Genomic DNA, 17050 nt, shown 5'->3' on the forward strand with positions numbered 1-17050 from the left:
GGTATTTAACAGTATTGCAGGCAAAAATTGCACTGGGCTATGGAAGAACAAATTGAACATCATGAACAATGTCATACTTTTTTAATGGGGTGATTGTGTCCCCGCATGTACCCGACTGTCTAACATTCATCCCACATGGTTGATTTAAGTGACAATTACCAATAATTACAGAACAGTTTTCGAAATGGATTCAAAAATTTCATGTCAGACATTTAGGCTGTGTTAGCCTTAAGATATACTGGGGTTTTTTTTGTAACTTAACTGTTCATGCAAGATATATTTTTAGAAGTTTCTAGATTTCAAAAAGTGTACCAAAAACAAATTTTGAGTTTCCAGTGTTTTTGAAAACTATATAATTGAGCCTATACTGGTCTATAAATTATATAGAGTCTGATGTTTTTATGGTCTCAAAATCAATGTTTTTACCCCCCCAGTATTTTTGGATTACTTCTCCATTTACATTTCAATTGTAAACATCTTAAAGAAAACAACTAATCCCCCTTAAATAATGGCCATTATTAAAAAACAGGCTACTGAATTACAAATCTGTAAAATACGTTGGAAGCAGAATTTATTTCTGTGCATTTTAACACCTCATTTGATACAATAGCCCAGAAAACAACTGAATACCTGAGTGGAAGAAGAGCCCAACTCCATCAACACTTTTTTTGAGATACTAACAAAAAACACACTATTTGGAAAAGTTTTAAGAGATAGACTGTTTTTGAGTACTGGTACATGAACATAAACTGGCCTCAAAAAGAAACTTATAATTTTTTACAAGGTCATATCTTAAAATCCTCTGCATAAAAATGAACAAAAATTGCACACAGGATTACTTCAATAGTCTACTCTAAACACATGTCAGTAACCAAGCAGTTGTCCAACTGACACAACAGCAAAATGCACTGACATGGAACACCTTCCTGGACCAAAATTCACATCCCAACAGATTTCTTTTGTTGGGTTCCAATTATTCGCCTGTACATGCATAAATTACACACAGGATAACTTAAATACTCTACTCTAAACACACTTCAGTAACCAAGCAGTTGTCCAACTGACACATCCGGAACAGCTTCCGGGATCACATTCACAGGCGAATAATTGGAACCCAACAAAGGAAATCTGTTGGGATGTGAATTTTGGTCCAGAAAGGTATTCCATGTCAGTGCATTTTGCTGTTGTGTCAGTTGAACAACTGCTTGGTTACTGACATGTGTTTAGAGTAGAGTATTGAAGTAATCCTGTGTGCAATTTTGTTCATTTTTATGGAGAGGATTTTAAGATATGACCATGTGAAAAATTATAAGTTTCTTTTTGAGGCCAGTTTACATTATAACCAGTGTTCTTAGTCGGTTAATTAACCTCAATCTTACCGGTTAATTAACCGCATCATATTTTACCGGTGGTAAAATAGGTTAATTATTAATTTTGAATTATTGTGACACTTTTTAATTAATTTTAAGTTTTAACATTTGAATATCACTTCAATGTTCCCTGGACATATTAAAATCTTGTTCTCTAGTCCTACAGTGTCATGCAGCACATTATAGACCATATGCAGACTATATCATGGTTTATGAGCAGTTGAACACAATGTACAAATCCAGGGGTGTACTTTGAAAAAAATTGTACGGGGATGTGCCGCACAGACTTTTGGATGCTGACTTTCTCTTAGTGAGAAGCACTGTCAAAACCCACCCGGCATAGACCAAAATTGCTGAAAAGGTACCCCAAAGCTGTTGCACATGTGACATCCCCGTATACCTTCAACCAGGCAGACCCCCCCCCCCACCCCTCCGGTACAAGTACCCCAAAAGCCACAGCACAGCAGAGTGGACAGACTGTACCATTTTTGCTCAGAATTGTTTCAACCAATTTTAGACTATTAATAAAAAGTTGATAAATTGAAAATGTAGGGGGATACGTAACAGCTTAGGTCATTGTGCATCTGTGTCAATCAATGAGTATACATACATGTACATTTTTAAAACAGGGTTAATTGACATTATACGTTTATATGAAAAGAATTGTTTAATTTTAAAATTTTAAAATAATGAATGGAATGTTTTAAAACTAAAGGTGGACGAGCACACTTCATCTGCTCAATGTTTAATACTTGCACAATGTTCTTCAGTATGATGGCATATTGAATTCTGAGCGCAGATTTATATATTTTCCAACCATAATTAACCAATCTTACCGGTTAATTAACGTTAATTAACCAGTTAATTAACCGCTGTTTATAATTAACCGGTTAATTAAGAACACTGATTATAACATACCTTCAAAATGATATATGTTGCAATGACAACGGTACAGGTCTTCTAAGATATGATAAACTCATTTTGGTAAAATGGAGTTGAGTCCTTCTTCCACTCAGGTATTCAATTAAACACAGGTCAATTTAATGTAGTGAGGTCTAGATTTGAAAATTGCACTTGTAAAAACAACAATGCAAAAACACTCTGGGATATCTTTACAGAGATTTCCATCCATTATATTGAATACAAATCAATAGAATTTACTGCAACTTTCAAATCTTGGGTTACATTGATTTAAATGTATGCCATGACGTCAATATTTAGATAATTGCTACAAATGAGGTGTTAAAATGTACAGAAATAAACACATTTTACAGATTTGTAATACAATTGCCCATTTGTGAGTAATGGGTGTTATTTAAGGGGAGGGGGTAGTTACTTTTGTGAGATGTTTATATATTTACTATAGCTTGCATGAATAATTAAGAAGTTTTGGCAACTCACAATTACAGTATTTCTGAGAGGTAGACTTGCCAAAACATTATAAAACTGTTTAGCAATTAAACACATTCATTTATCACTCTGTAACATGTTTAGAAGGTAAACAATGTGTAAATTGCTAAACATTTGTGTTTATATCATCCATCAATTTTATGTATTTGTATTAAAATGTTTAATAAGTCATATAGAAAGAAAAAATGTGTTTAAATAAGTCAAACATTTTTTTCAATGAACGTTGATACTGAAATAGCTAAATATTTAAAGTGTTTAGAGTATATACACCAATGTGTGTACTTTGTACATGTGTTTAATTTCAACTGTATTTTCAACATTGTGTTTAGTATTGGTAAAGTAAATACCTTGCTGTGTTTAAAAATTGTTACAGCCTGATAAACACTTACATGTACATGTGTTTAATTAATAAATGCAATGTGTGTTTATTTTAATAAACAAAGTGTTGATAACTTAAACAGAATGTTTGGTTTAGTGTCTATTTGTGTCTGAGTGCAGTGTTTGTGATATTAAACATGTTTAATACTGCAACACTAAATGTGTTTATCCATTACGCAGAGTGTGTAGGTTGTAAACACACCATGGACGAAATAAACACATTTGTGTTTTAAAAGTGTTACACCTTCATATCTGGGGTGATTAAAAATAAGTGCTTAAAACCTAAACGTTTGGATTTACATTGTAGGTGTTTGCTAGAAGTATATGATGTGCATGTATAAAAGGCTAAAAGCTATAGTTTAAAATTAAATCAATGCCCCTATATTATCGCACTCTTGTCATCACTTGTGTAAACATGTTTAAATGTGAAACATGTTTGAGTATGAGGGTTAATGTTTATAGACCTTGAATGAATGAAGAAAGAAACAAACATGGTTTTCCTATTCATTCTGCCTTCAAACAGATAATTAGCCCGATTTTATATGAAAAGAAAGGAAGAAAAAACAAATGAAGGAAAGAAAATCAGTTCAAAACTGTTTAATATATTGGCCTATTATACAAAAACATCCAAAAAGCAGGCAAAATAGACAACTTGAAGGAATGGTTTGTGGAATTAAATTGAAAGAAAGTCACTGAAAGAGAGAAAACAAAATAAGAAAGAAATATATTTTATTTTTAATTTTGATGCAGAAAGTTATTCCCTTTACAAAGATGTTTAATAATTATCTATGAAATGGTTACAGCCTGACTAAGCACACGGCAAAAAACCGACCCACTTTCTATGCTTCCAAATCTGGGTATTTGATATACCTAGATATGGAAGACCTATGTGCGCGCGTGAATAGGAAAAATAACGAGTTATTTATATGAAGCTTAAAATTAAACCAGTTTGTGGAAAAAATGCCTGAAATATAGTCTGTCCACATAGAAGTACAAAGTAAATAGACCTCGGAAACTGGAGGTATGAGAATAGATATTTCAGTGCAATGCTTCTTGGCGCGCCAACTGCTGCGCGATTTGTGCACCACGCTCTTCATGCGTCAAGGCGTCTTTCGCGTGTGACGCAAAGCATCGACCCCCATGCCACAGATTTGGTTTGTACTTTTGTGGACAGACTTTTTTTGTAATGTGTAAATTTAGATTTTAAAAAGTCCCCAAATGGGCTGAAGATGCCTAAAAGTGTAGTCTACATTACCAGTCGTTCTCCACGGACCCGAGGGAGGGTCTACCTCTGGCTGAAATTGAGTTATTGGCATGACATTATAGTGTGGGTAAAAATACACATTTTGGTGGTTGTTTGATCTTCATACCACCTTCCCTTCTGGATATATCATATATTTCCCGTTTGAGAAATCTGAAGGAATTTCCGGAAATCTGAACTTAAGGGCTGGGGTATGAACGTTTGGACAGTATTTATTTTGGGACAATAGAGCACATCAGCCATATCGAATTGCATTCTGAATATGAAGAATGTCATTCTGATATCAAATAATTTTGATTTTTTGAAAATCGCAATTTAATACACATTTTATGGCAAATCATTAAAAATTGATATTTTTGATATTTAACAGTACTTGAAGTAAACTTTATAAATCTGATGATTTATACTTAAAGTGTATGTAGGTGGGATGAAAAGCCGACGATCAATTGAAAATTTTGACCTTTCATTATTGAAGATATGGATTTTTTTTCCCAAAACACCAAAAAAAAATTAGGTCTTTTTGGGGACAAAATCCATATCTTCAAATATATGAAAGGTCAAAATTTTCAATTGACCGTCGGCTGTTCCTCCCTGCTACATACACTTTAAGAATATATCATTAGATTTAAATAATTTACTTCGAGGACTGTTATATATCAAAAATTTGAAAAATATCAAATTTTTATAATTTGTCATAAAATTTGTATTATAGGCCTATTGTGATTTTTAAAAATGAAAATTATTTGATATCAGAAAGACATGCTTCAGTATTCAGAATGCAATTCGATAGGTCTGAGGTGCTCTCATGTCCCACAAAAATACTGTCGAAAAGCAATAAACGCTCATTTTAGATCCCTTAAAATGAATATAAATTTTTAGGAAAATGATTTTTGATGTCTAATAGTAGCCTTGAATGTTCTTTAACTATTATAACCAAATATAAATATATTATTTTTTTAATTTGAAAAAGAAAGTCATCTTAGTTTATGTAAGAAATAGGTGCTATTATTTGTGTCGACAGCCTGACCATGCACACGGCATAAAACCGATCCACTATTTAATGCTTCCAAATCTGGGTGTTTGATATACCTAGATATGGACGGATGATGTTTGATATACCTAGATATGGACGGATATGACATGTTTGAATGCTGAACATGTTTGAGTATATTGAGGGATAGTGTTTATAGACAAAAACATGCTAAAAAGACAAAGCAATGTTTTGTTAAAATTAAAAGAAAGTTACTGAAAGAGAGAAAGAAATATATTATAGTTTTTAATTTGAAAAAGAAAGTCATCTTACTTTATGTAAGAAATAGGTGCTATTATTTGTGTCGACAGCCTGACCATGCACACGGCATAAAACCGATCCACTATTAATGCTTCCAAATCTGGGTGTTTGATATACCTAGATATGGACGGATGATGTTTGATATACCTAGATATGGACGGATGACATGTTTGAATGCTGAACATGTTTGAGTATATTGAGGGATAGTGAATAAAAAAAAAAACATGCTAAAAAGACAAAGCAATGTTTTGTTAAAATGTGGAATAAAATTAAAAGAAAGTTACTGAAAGAGAGAAAGAAATATATTATATTTTTAATTTGAAAAAGAAAGTCATCTTACTTTATGTAAGAAATAGGTGCTATTATTTCTGTCGACAGCCTGACCATGCACACGGCATAAAACCGATCCACTATTAATGCTTCCAAATCTGGGTGTTTGATATACCTATATGGACGGATGATGCTCTTTCACCCGAAGACCCCTTATTTTTCCATTTGATCTGTCACCCAAAGACCCTTGCCAGTTCAATGTGAACAGCAACTTGGTTTATCACTGATTCTGCTACTTATTTTGAAAAATGAAGACATTTGAAGCCATTTAGAACTAGAAATTCGATTCATTTCGAGGTTTCTGTGGCGCTGTTTCGGTTCTCACCCAAAGATTCCATTTAAAAAGGTTATGTTCTCACCCAATGACCCCGATGATATTTTTTACATTTTGCTCTCACCGAATGCTTAAAACCATGCTCTCACCCAATGACCCCATATTTTTTACATTTTGCTCTCACCGAATGCCCCTTAATGTTCAGCTGAATTATGACTATGAGTCGATCAGAGTCAATTGTTTCAGCTCACCCTATGACCGTTAAAGATGGTCAAGATCCTAAAATGGGTTCAGTATAGGGTCAGATGCTAAATATTGGGTCTTTTGGAGCAGAGTGTTGTAACAGTAGGGTATTGGGTGCAAAAATATGCATTTTTTGGGAGGAATGACAAGGCATTATGGGGTCGGGGATTGCATGAATCTCATCATTAATATTAGAGCATTAATTGCCTTTTTGGAGGAGAACAAGAAAAATATGGTGCTGGGGAATCTTGGGAAGGCACTAGTAAAATATGAGGTCTCATACGGTGGGGTAAAAAAAAAAAAAACAAAAAACATAGGCCTACATACAAAAAAACAAAAACAAACAAAAACAGGGGGGTTTTAGGGGTGCGCATGTAAGCCTATCATGGTACAATAATGGGCTAAAATTATCAATTTGTCATTACAATGACATTCTGAAAAAGAAAGAAACAAATTAATACAGAACAAAGAAAGAGATCCGATCTATTTCTTGTGTCTATTTAAGGGTGGTGCAATAATTATGTGTACCCCGGGGTGAATTCTCAAAATGGTCTGCCAAAATCGCTTGCCCCCCCCTTTGGCCGTGCTAGCAAAAAACCTTTGCCCCCCCTTCGACGTGCCAAAAACCTTTGCCCCCCTTTTGACGTGCCAAAAATCTTTGCCCCCCCTTACACATGCAAGATTTTGGGGAACCAATTTAAAACCTTAAATTGTCTTAACATATAATGCGGAAGCGAGCAGGAAATTTTGCATATTTGAGCGTGTTCAGTAACGTTTTCCACGCCTTTTAGGGCGTAATATAGAAACGGTGCCAAAAATATCTGTGCCAAAAATTGCTTGCCCCCCCTTTCGACCTGCCAAAAATCGCTTGCCCCCCCCTTTCGACCTGCCAAAAAATGCTTGCCCCCCCCTTTTGGCCTGCCAACAAATCTTTGCCCCCCCTATAATTCACCCTGGGGTACACATAATTATTGCACCACCCCTAAGTGCAAAGAGAACAAATATCTAGCTCATTTGACAAAGATTGTTTGCTCGTCCATCATGTCATTTTGTTTTCTCAAAAGTGACCAGCATACCCGCCACTGCATACCAACTTCGGTCTGCAAAGGACAGAGGCGCGATCTGATGGCGCTTCAGTGTTAACAATGCACTATTTTGTTTGTACATACTTCTCAAATTCAGAAATCAAATATTTAGAGTTATATTATGCAGAAGAATGAAACTTGAAAGAGTGAAAGTCCGAAAATCTACATGCGAATTCCAAAAGCGACTGCAACGGAAGTCTATGAACAAATTAGGCAACTCGGTATTAAGGACATAGGCACGATCTGACGCCTCAATTCTGGTTAACAATGCATTATTTTGTTTGTATAAACTCCTTTCTTAAATTTCTCAAATTCGGAAATCAAATATTTCATCAAGGGTGGAATGGCAAAAGACCGTAAAACCACATGCGAATTTCAAAACGACTGCAACGGAAGTCTATGAAAAAAAAAATTATGATAAAATGATCGTTTTTTTTTTTTTTTGTAGGCCTATGTTATTTTTGCATGTGTATAGGCTTATACAATGCTTCCAACATTCAATGTTTGAAATTAGATGCAATAAATTTTCTTAATGCCTACCGGTATTATTTATACTATAAGCCTCTCCCTAATAATATCATTATTTTCTAATAAATACCGCAATGATACCAGTATTCATTTTTATGATAGGCCGATATCGTAAACACCAAAGAAAGCTTGGTCAAATCACACGTGCATGAAATTTTAAACGACTACAACAGAAGTCTTATTGAACAAAAATTCAAATTAAAGTATCTTAAAGTTGAACTGAAAAATGCTCTGAAAACCATGAAAACTTTGCACCTAATTATTTTGAAATTTAATGTTTACTCATGAGTCGCGATATGCTTTATTTAATACAGACCATTGATGGGGGCCATATCCGGGAGCAACGATCCGTTCGTGCACTTCCTCCTCTAAAATCAATAACCCATTGAATCTGCAATACTCTCATATCGATGATTTAGCCGATTTGAGAGACTCTCAAATCGATGATTTAGCCGATTTGAGAGACTCTCAGATCGATGTTTTAAGCGCATCTGAGAGACTCTCAAATCAATGATTTGGCCTATTTGTGTGCTCTCCTCTTTACTCTCAGATCGTGGAATTCTACCTCGTTAGCTACCTGTAATATGTGACCAGATCTGATCCAATCAGGCTAAAGTCTGCGATCTGATTTTTTGGTAGAATTAACCAGTGTTTTTATAGAAATGTAGAAAATGTATTAAATTCTATTAAAGTTATATTTGTTTTATTTCTCACTTCATCTGCAGAATTGTACTACTAGAAAACAACACAGCCTTGGACGTCAACGATGTCTCTCTTCTCCGTCAACATCAGTGTTGCCAAAAACAATTTACTCTGAATTTGCGTCAAATCACCAAAAAATCACCCACTTTTTCTTGACCATCTGCTTCTATGCGACAGGAAGTTATCGAAAATCACCAGTGGTCAGTGTTGTAAGGTCATCTAATTTTTTCATAAACATTGGTTGCTATGGGAACTTTATAAGGACGTGGCCAAAAGTTATGGAAAATTTTTAAAAGTAACCCAATTCAGCTACCAAATGATGGGTTTGGCAACTCTGGTCCCTGTCATTAACCGCCTCATTACACAAAATATGGCAACACTTGTAATGACCTATCATTGGAACATTATGTACCATCTACACCACAGCCATTCATGGAGCTCTATTTTTATTTAAAATGAAATCCCCCGTGTACAATGTAGGGAATCAGGAATCAGGAATCCAATGCCTCTGCATTGGAATAGGGAAATCTTGTCATGATGTTCGTCACCATTTTTATTACCGTTTGTCATCCCCTCACCCCCCTCGTGAATGGCTGTCCAATTGGATCACTGTGCCATACATGTAGATACCACAGCCATCAATGGAGTAGTCTGCACATTGGAAATAGGAAAATATCTAAATTCAGTGAAAAACAATCTCAACAGGACATTCTATTGATATCTCTGGATCTCTGCCACCATTTCTGTCACCGTTTGTCACCCCTCTCGCTCTCCTGTCCATTTTGGATCACACCATGCGCCATTGACAACACAGCAATCCATGGAGCAGTCAGTGCATCGGAATAGATAGAAATATCTGTAAATTCAGTGACAAACAGTCTCAACTTGGCAACAGGGCAGCACTTAGCCTATATCTCTGGCCGGTCTCTGTCACAATTTCTGTCACCGTTTGTCACCCCTCTCACTCTCCTGTCAATTTTGGATCACACCATGTGCCATTGACAATACATACAGCAATCCATGGAGCAGTCAGTTCATTGGAAAATCTCTAAATTCAGTGAAAACCATTTCAACTTGGCAACCAGCTTAATACAATCAGCTGATTGTCTTCGGGTGTGATATAGCGACACATGCATTAATGATGCAGATAGCAATTACATACATTCGTTTGCAGCCACAGGCCTTTGTTTACCCAACACATTCATAAATGAAGTTGCTCAGCAATGTGTTAATTAGGATACTCTAATTTGTTATCATTGCGACAACAAAACAATTGATTTCATGTTGCAGACCGTCAAAATTTATAATTAAATAAGAAATTTATATTGGTGTGATTTGTAATTTTGTATCAATGTTTTAAAAACCCACACACTGTACTTCCACTGAGAACAGGTGTTGGAAATCTGTCCACCCAATGAGAGAAAGAAGCTGTACAGGGTTCGGTTTTTGCCGGCAAAAACCTGTTTTTGCCGTTGCCGGTGGCAAAAACTGGCAAAAACCTGTTTTTGCCTGGTTTAACCCGGCAAAAATGGCAAAAACTGGCAAAAACTCACATATAGTCACTCAAATATTAAAAAATAATGCAGAAAGCTCATAAACAGCAGCACACAACTTTTAATGAATCATTCAACATAATTTTTGTCTTATCAAGTCCTTAAAATGAAAAAGTTTTGAATCTGATATATATACCACATTTCGGTTAAATGCACTTGAGCAATGAAAACGCATGCCTTTAATTTCTTAATATGTTACTTATAATTACAAAATCAGGCCTTGTTACACTCAGGAAATGATTTTTGTAACTTAATAATTTGTTTTGAGATGAAAAACTGAACTATAAATCACTTTTTTAGTTTTTGCCATTTTTGCCGGCAAAAACTGGCAAAAATTGTTTTTGCCAACCGCGGTTGAAACCACTGGTTTTTCCACCTGCGGCAAAAACCTGCGAACCCTGAAGCTGTATCTGCTGTTAAATGCAGCATCTACATGTTGTTTACTTGTATACCATTTTTCACCTTAATGTAGCAGCGACGTCAACTCGTTGAGGCAACTGTTTCACATGCGCATCTTTGCGATGTCTTTAAGTGTGCACGCCAGCGCTTTGAGCGAACACAAGCGATTTGTAGCTGCGCCAAATGAAATGTGCACTAACGTCACTGCCACATCAAGGTGGAAAATTTTATAGATGCTGCATTTTTTTCCATAGGAGGGCAGAAATGAGTTGAATACAATTCTCCATTTGCCCATATCCCATAATGCATCTGGATTTTAACCTCTAAATCATGAGAGATCCACACACAGTCAAAGTCCCAGGATCACCCATTAATGAGGGTCAATCGTTCCATGAAGTGTGACAGAAGAATATGCTACGCACATACCGCATATTTTTACGCAAATTTGCCTACACGCAAAGATACACAACGCTCTTTCGCGTATATGCTATTTCATACCGCATATTTTTACGAAAATTTGCGTAAGCGCGAAGACACGCTCTTTTGCATATACGCTCTTTTGTGAATGATCGGCCCTCATGAATATGTGAGAATTCACAGCATATAAAGCATGGCTTTTTGTGGATATTCTGTATCTCTTTAGTTTATTCTCAAAATACTGTAAAAGTGTTAATTTTTGTGGCACATTAATTTTCACGCTTTGCACGCTCATACCACATGGCTACCATGAAAATAAAAGCATGCAAATATGTTCATAATTCCAATTTAATGTTCTTTTGTGCACACGAGTTTAAAATTGAATTTAAAAACGAGCCAAGTAGTTCAAAATCGGCATAATGTAAAATATTACACACACCTAAAATATCACTTTTACAGTATGTTACATACACTCACTGTGCAATGAAGCATGTGCGATGTTTTGTGTAAGAGATTGATGTTTACCATGTTATTTTGTTAAAATTTGTGTGCTGAAAATGAGAAGCACTTCTTCCATCACTGTCATATTGTGAAGTACTTAGTTGAAGTGTTAGTCCAATATGTTAGGCCCCTGAACATGTTTAAAGCAAAACCTCCTATATGTAACCAGTTGGCAGTTTTGTTTTAAACATGTTCAGGGGCCACAAACACATCCCCCTGTAAGGGTATAAATTAGTGACATTTTGTGTCCGCCATTTTTATGTGACATATTTTGAGGTTAAAATCAAGATGAATTTTAGGTAGTGGGCAAATGGTCAATTAATTTGCTTATCTTAACGGTATATTTTGTTGGGCAACTTTTGTACTATTTTGGTATTTGTGAAGCACTTGTACTTGTAGCATTGCATTTTAATTGCCTTAATTATTGATACTATTTCATACATCAAATTGCAGACTACATTAAAAAAATAATCAATATTTTCAGTGAGACATGTAATGGGCGATTACATTTATAGTCCACACTCCCCCTGTGGAAGATTATGGAAATATATTCTACAGAGGGAGTATGAATTTCAAATAGAATTAATACAATAACAGCTCCATTTGAAACTCACTCTCCCTCTGTTGAAGATTCAGGTTGAATCTTTCTCAGAGGGTGTATGAAATGCAAATGGAGCTACCTAATGTGTTCATTCCATTTGAAATTCATACTCCCCCTGTGGAAGATATTTCCAAAATCTTCCATAGGGGGCATGTGGATTTTAAATGGAATAGCCTAATATATACACATGTATTCATCGTAGTAGTAGTGATGTAACAGGATTAATTACCATAGCAATAGGTGAAAACAGTTTTGAATGTATTGCCCTGCACTAGACGTAGGCTGTAACTCTGCATCGCACCATTGATTCTCAAAGAATAGACATAAATACCTGGATCGTTATTCTATGGAAATTTTACATTATGCTGAGTCAATGTACGTTTCACTCACACCTGTATGATTAGTGTCTTTGAAAAGAGCGGTATTATATTCAGTCTATGATTGCAGACATACACAGGCATGACAGGTGACGAGTGCAGCTTACTTATAGTGCAGGGTAATACATTCAATAATTCTTTCACTGATCGCTCTGTTACGTCACTACTTCTACAGCAAATTAGCTATACTGCATCTCATCTTGAGATTGGGTGTGACATCACTTACATTTTTAGTTATGTAGCCTTGAAACCCCACTTGAAACATGCACGATTTTCTCGGAATTGCAGCATAATATGCAGCACTTACCATTATGCCGTCTCACATACAGAGATGCATGTCATGCACTGGCAATTTTGAGGTGAAAAGCAGTATATATAGATTATTAAGTTTTAAATTTTCATAAAAATAAGCAGCATGACAGATTGGCTAATGGTGACTATTCATTGTACAAGGAGCTATTCCATTTAAAATCCTCACTGCTGTTGAAGATTTTGAAAATACCTTCATCAGGGGGAGTATAAATTTGAAATGGAATGGACACATTTGGCAGCTCCATTTGAATTGTATACACCTGATGATAAAGATTCAACCCGGGGATTCAACATGCGTCTTCCATGCAGCTCGGATGGTGAGTTTCAAGCAGATTTGGTTAATGTGATTATTTATTCCATTGAAAATCACACTCCAGCAGAAACAAATCGGGTGAAGGTGAATGCGCGGTAATGCGAGTGAATCTATCAAGCACCTATTGAGGTTGTTAATTGTGGTGAATACGTTCGCAGTAAAAACAGTTCGGGTGATGATTTTGCGAGTGACACCGAAAGTCGGCCTATTATAATACAGTGTGAGCATTCAAAATCTGACCTTGAAGGTCACCAAACTATTTTCTGGATTTCTGCCCTCCCCACTAAATACGTGGGTAGTGAATTGTTACCTTGCATTTACAGCGCAGTAGAAATAACCTGATGAAGGTGTCTAGGATTAAAATGCGGGTGAATGTTAAAGCGCAAGGTGCTTAGTATAAACACGCTGATTAATATCCCAGGTACCTATGAAGTCCTAATTAGAGGCCCTTGTTATTACAATTATGTAATCAAATGTTTTGGTTTGAATCCACAGCAGCTGAAGGGAGTATCCCATCATGCATTGCAGTCTATCTGCTTGCTCCATAGCAAATATATGTACATACAAAATACAAGTAAGAACCTCTTAAATATTGAGAGCTATGGATAGTTTCACAATACTTTAGAGATCATATTTTTTCAAACAAAAGTTTAAGCTCCTCTGATATAAGCGAGTAATTGAAAGTTGAAGTGAGGGATTTTGTGTACACTTTCTATGGCATGTGAAGTTCTTCTATGGTACCGCAGAGCATGATGGGATACAGCTATCAGCTGCTGTGGTTTGAATCTCTCATACAGCAGTTATGCAATACAGGATACAAATGGATCAGGTGAAAGGAATAGGAACTCAAACCCTGTGATTTCATTCTGTCAGGTCTGTGCAAGAATGTTGGGTAAATTGAGTTACTAATGGGTTATGAAAATATACTCCCTCTGAGAACAACTTGAGCTAAATCATTCACAGGGGGATTATGGATTTCAGATGGAATAGCCCTATAATAAATCAAATCAGTTGTTGTATAAAAAATCGCTATCTCTAAAATCACAAGGAATAAAAGTGGAATTTAAAAAATGATGATAAGGCGACAAAAAATAAACCGTGTTCTACTGGTCAAACAGATTTTGCAAGTAGGCTCGTCGGTTTTTAACAGGCTAAATAATCCTTTGAAATCACTGAAAGCTTGGAAAATCTGATAAATTTGAAATTATTTTGCAAACATAGTTTGAATAGTTTCTAATTTAATTTTTAAACAAAATATCAGTCAAAATCAATCCGCCTCAGCCAAAAAAGTCTGTTTTAAAAATTTTATTTGCATACAGCAAAAAAAAAATTAAAATGCAAAATCTGGGTCAGTTGGGCCTGTCCAGGGTTTGGGTTTGTTTTTTAGTCGCCTAATGTACACACATCTGATTCAAACAATGTATTTGTACAACTATTATCTAACACAGGAAGCATGGACTAAAAATAAACAGACGGTGCACCAATTGGTGACAAAGTCCAGCATCATGACATATAAAGCACATGGACTTTGCCTGTTGGTGAACTATCTGTACCTCTGTGACTTTAAGTCACACTGCAGATGTTCTGTGATATAACATCAGGTGTTATAAGATTATAGTGTGAGGATATAATTATGATGTCATATTATGTATACCTCCATTGCAAGCAAGCAGGCCTGGAAATCCACATTTTCAAGGGCACTAATTTTCAAGAGGGCAGTAGTAAGTAAAGGCACTACCGTAAAGATTCGCCTAATATAATGATGCATATAGGCCTTTTGACATCTTGAATTTCAGGCACAAACTAAAAATCTCACCAGAAAATAAGGGCACAGAACCTTAATTCTTGTTAGGATTTTCAGAGGAGGGGGCTCTCTTTTGAACGTGAAATTTACCCTGATACAAAGGAGCCCATGTGCGCCATTAGGCTAATCTTTACGGTATGTACTGAAGAATGTTGTGAAAATGGGGAGCATCAAGGCCAAGTCATAGGCAACTGTGTGGCAATGGAGTCCAAGGCCTAGTGGCCTCCGTGAAGGCCTGAGTTTCCAATCACTTGCCCACATTTACTGGGCTATCTTAATTTCAAGGCCTGGCAGCAGAAGTAAACTTGTGAATATTTATCTCTGCTGAAAAAAAAAACAAGCCAAAAAGCTATGATTTATGAAACTAAAATGCTGCAAAAAGACTTGTTCTCTATGCTTATGAAACATTTTGAATCTGAATAATGGGTTATTCCAGCTGAAATCCAAACCAACCCCGTTTGAAGACATGACCTTAATCTTCCACGCACAGGGTTGTGAATTTCAAATGGGCCACCTATTCAGTGTCGTCTGCTCCAAATTGGGACATTCTAGTTGAAATCCGTACACCCCCTGTTCCTGTGTTCAAAGACATGACCTTAATATCCCACACAGGGAGTGCGAATTTCAAATAGGGTTCACCTGAATCGGTTAATTTGAAATCTATACCCTCTGTGTGTGAGATTAAGACCATGTCTTCCATAAGGGGTGTTTGGATTTCAGCTGGATTAGCCCAATCCACAGATAGGTGAAGGAGAATCAGGACTTCCCAACATCTTCATTCAGACATGGGGTGATATGGCCAAGCAGTCTGGCAAATTTGGACAATTTTGGGTATAATAAGGCAAAAATTGGGCTATTTTATGACCAGTTCTAGTTCTTCGCTGCATGCAAATGGATGAAAGAGACATGACTTTTGTAAACCAACTAAAATTTGGTGGCCGGCAAGGTCATCGCAAGGTCATCAAACATTCAAGTGTGTAGATTAGGACTGGTGTATTTTGTAATGTCAGAGAGGGCCTGTCATGGTCCCTATGCACTGAACAAGTGCTAGGCTATTTATGAAAAATGAGAAGATTTTGAAAAAAATGACTTGTCCAAAATTTGCTTGGAAAAAGTGGTCATTGATACACCAAATGGCTGAAAAGTGAGAAAGTCAACTGTGTTTGCAGGTCACCCCTGCATGGTATTTTGTATTGAGTACCACCACCACAATTTTCCCCCAGATCTGATGGCATCACTATATAGGGTGGTATAGGGAGTCCGTATTCTCCTCGTCTATTTCTATGGAATACTCTCAATTTTGTGGCAAAGTTCATTGAATCTATCCTCATATTGCAGTGAACTGAGATTTCTATACACATATCAGAGAATGTATTTTGTAAAACATACTTCAATAACGATTTTGTGCATTAGTTATACCAGGGTATTATAATTTTATTGTATTTCACTTTATTTTTTTCTGTTATTATTTTACCCAGAAGTTGAAAAAAGGATATTTTTGAGTTAATTTCTTGCAAAAACACAAAGCAGCTTCTTGACCTGTATTTAGGATCTGGATTAGATCTTGATATTAAATCAACTTTTTATGATTTGGAATTGAAACTGCTTGGACTTTGATTTCTAGATCTATATATAGAGTCTGATCTAGATTTAGATTTAGAATTTGATCTTGATCTAAATCCACTTTGGGGATTTTGAACAGAAAGTAGGTTTATGAGAAGATCAAGATGTATTTACCCAAATTATGATCACAACATGATAGATATCACAGTCCACACAGTTTCAATTCCAAATTCTGGACCAAACCTCAACTTCAAGAAGTTTGGAATTGAAATGGTCTGGATTACAATGTCAATCCAAGTCTGATCTTGATCTGGTTTAAATCTCAATCTTGATGTTGG

General features: G+C 35.8%; 1 protein-coding gene across 1 annotated transcript in view; it reads left to right on the top strand.

Moving 5' to 3' along the window:
* Positions 1 to 9145, top strand: part of LOC140146750 (E3 ubiquitin-protein ligase znrf2-like) — a 125443-nt gene extending 116298 nt beyond the window's left edge. The window contains 1 exon segment of the mRNA XM_072168624.1: positions 8896 to 9145. The gene's annotated coding sequence lies outside the window, so the exon portion shown is untranslated.
* The last annotated feature ends 7905 nt before the right edge of the window (positions 9146 to 17050 follow it).

The sequence above is a fragment of the Amphiura filiformis genome, chromosome 2 (assembly GCF_039555335.1).
Source record: "Amphiura filiformis chromosome 2, Afil_fr2py, whole genome shotgun sequence".
Classification (NCBI taxonomy): Eukaryota; Metazoa; Echinodermata; class Ophiuroidea; order Amphilepidida; family Amphiuridae; genus Amphiura; species Amphiura filiformis.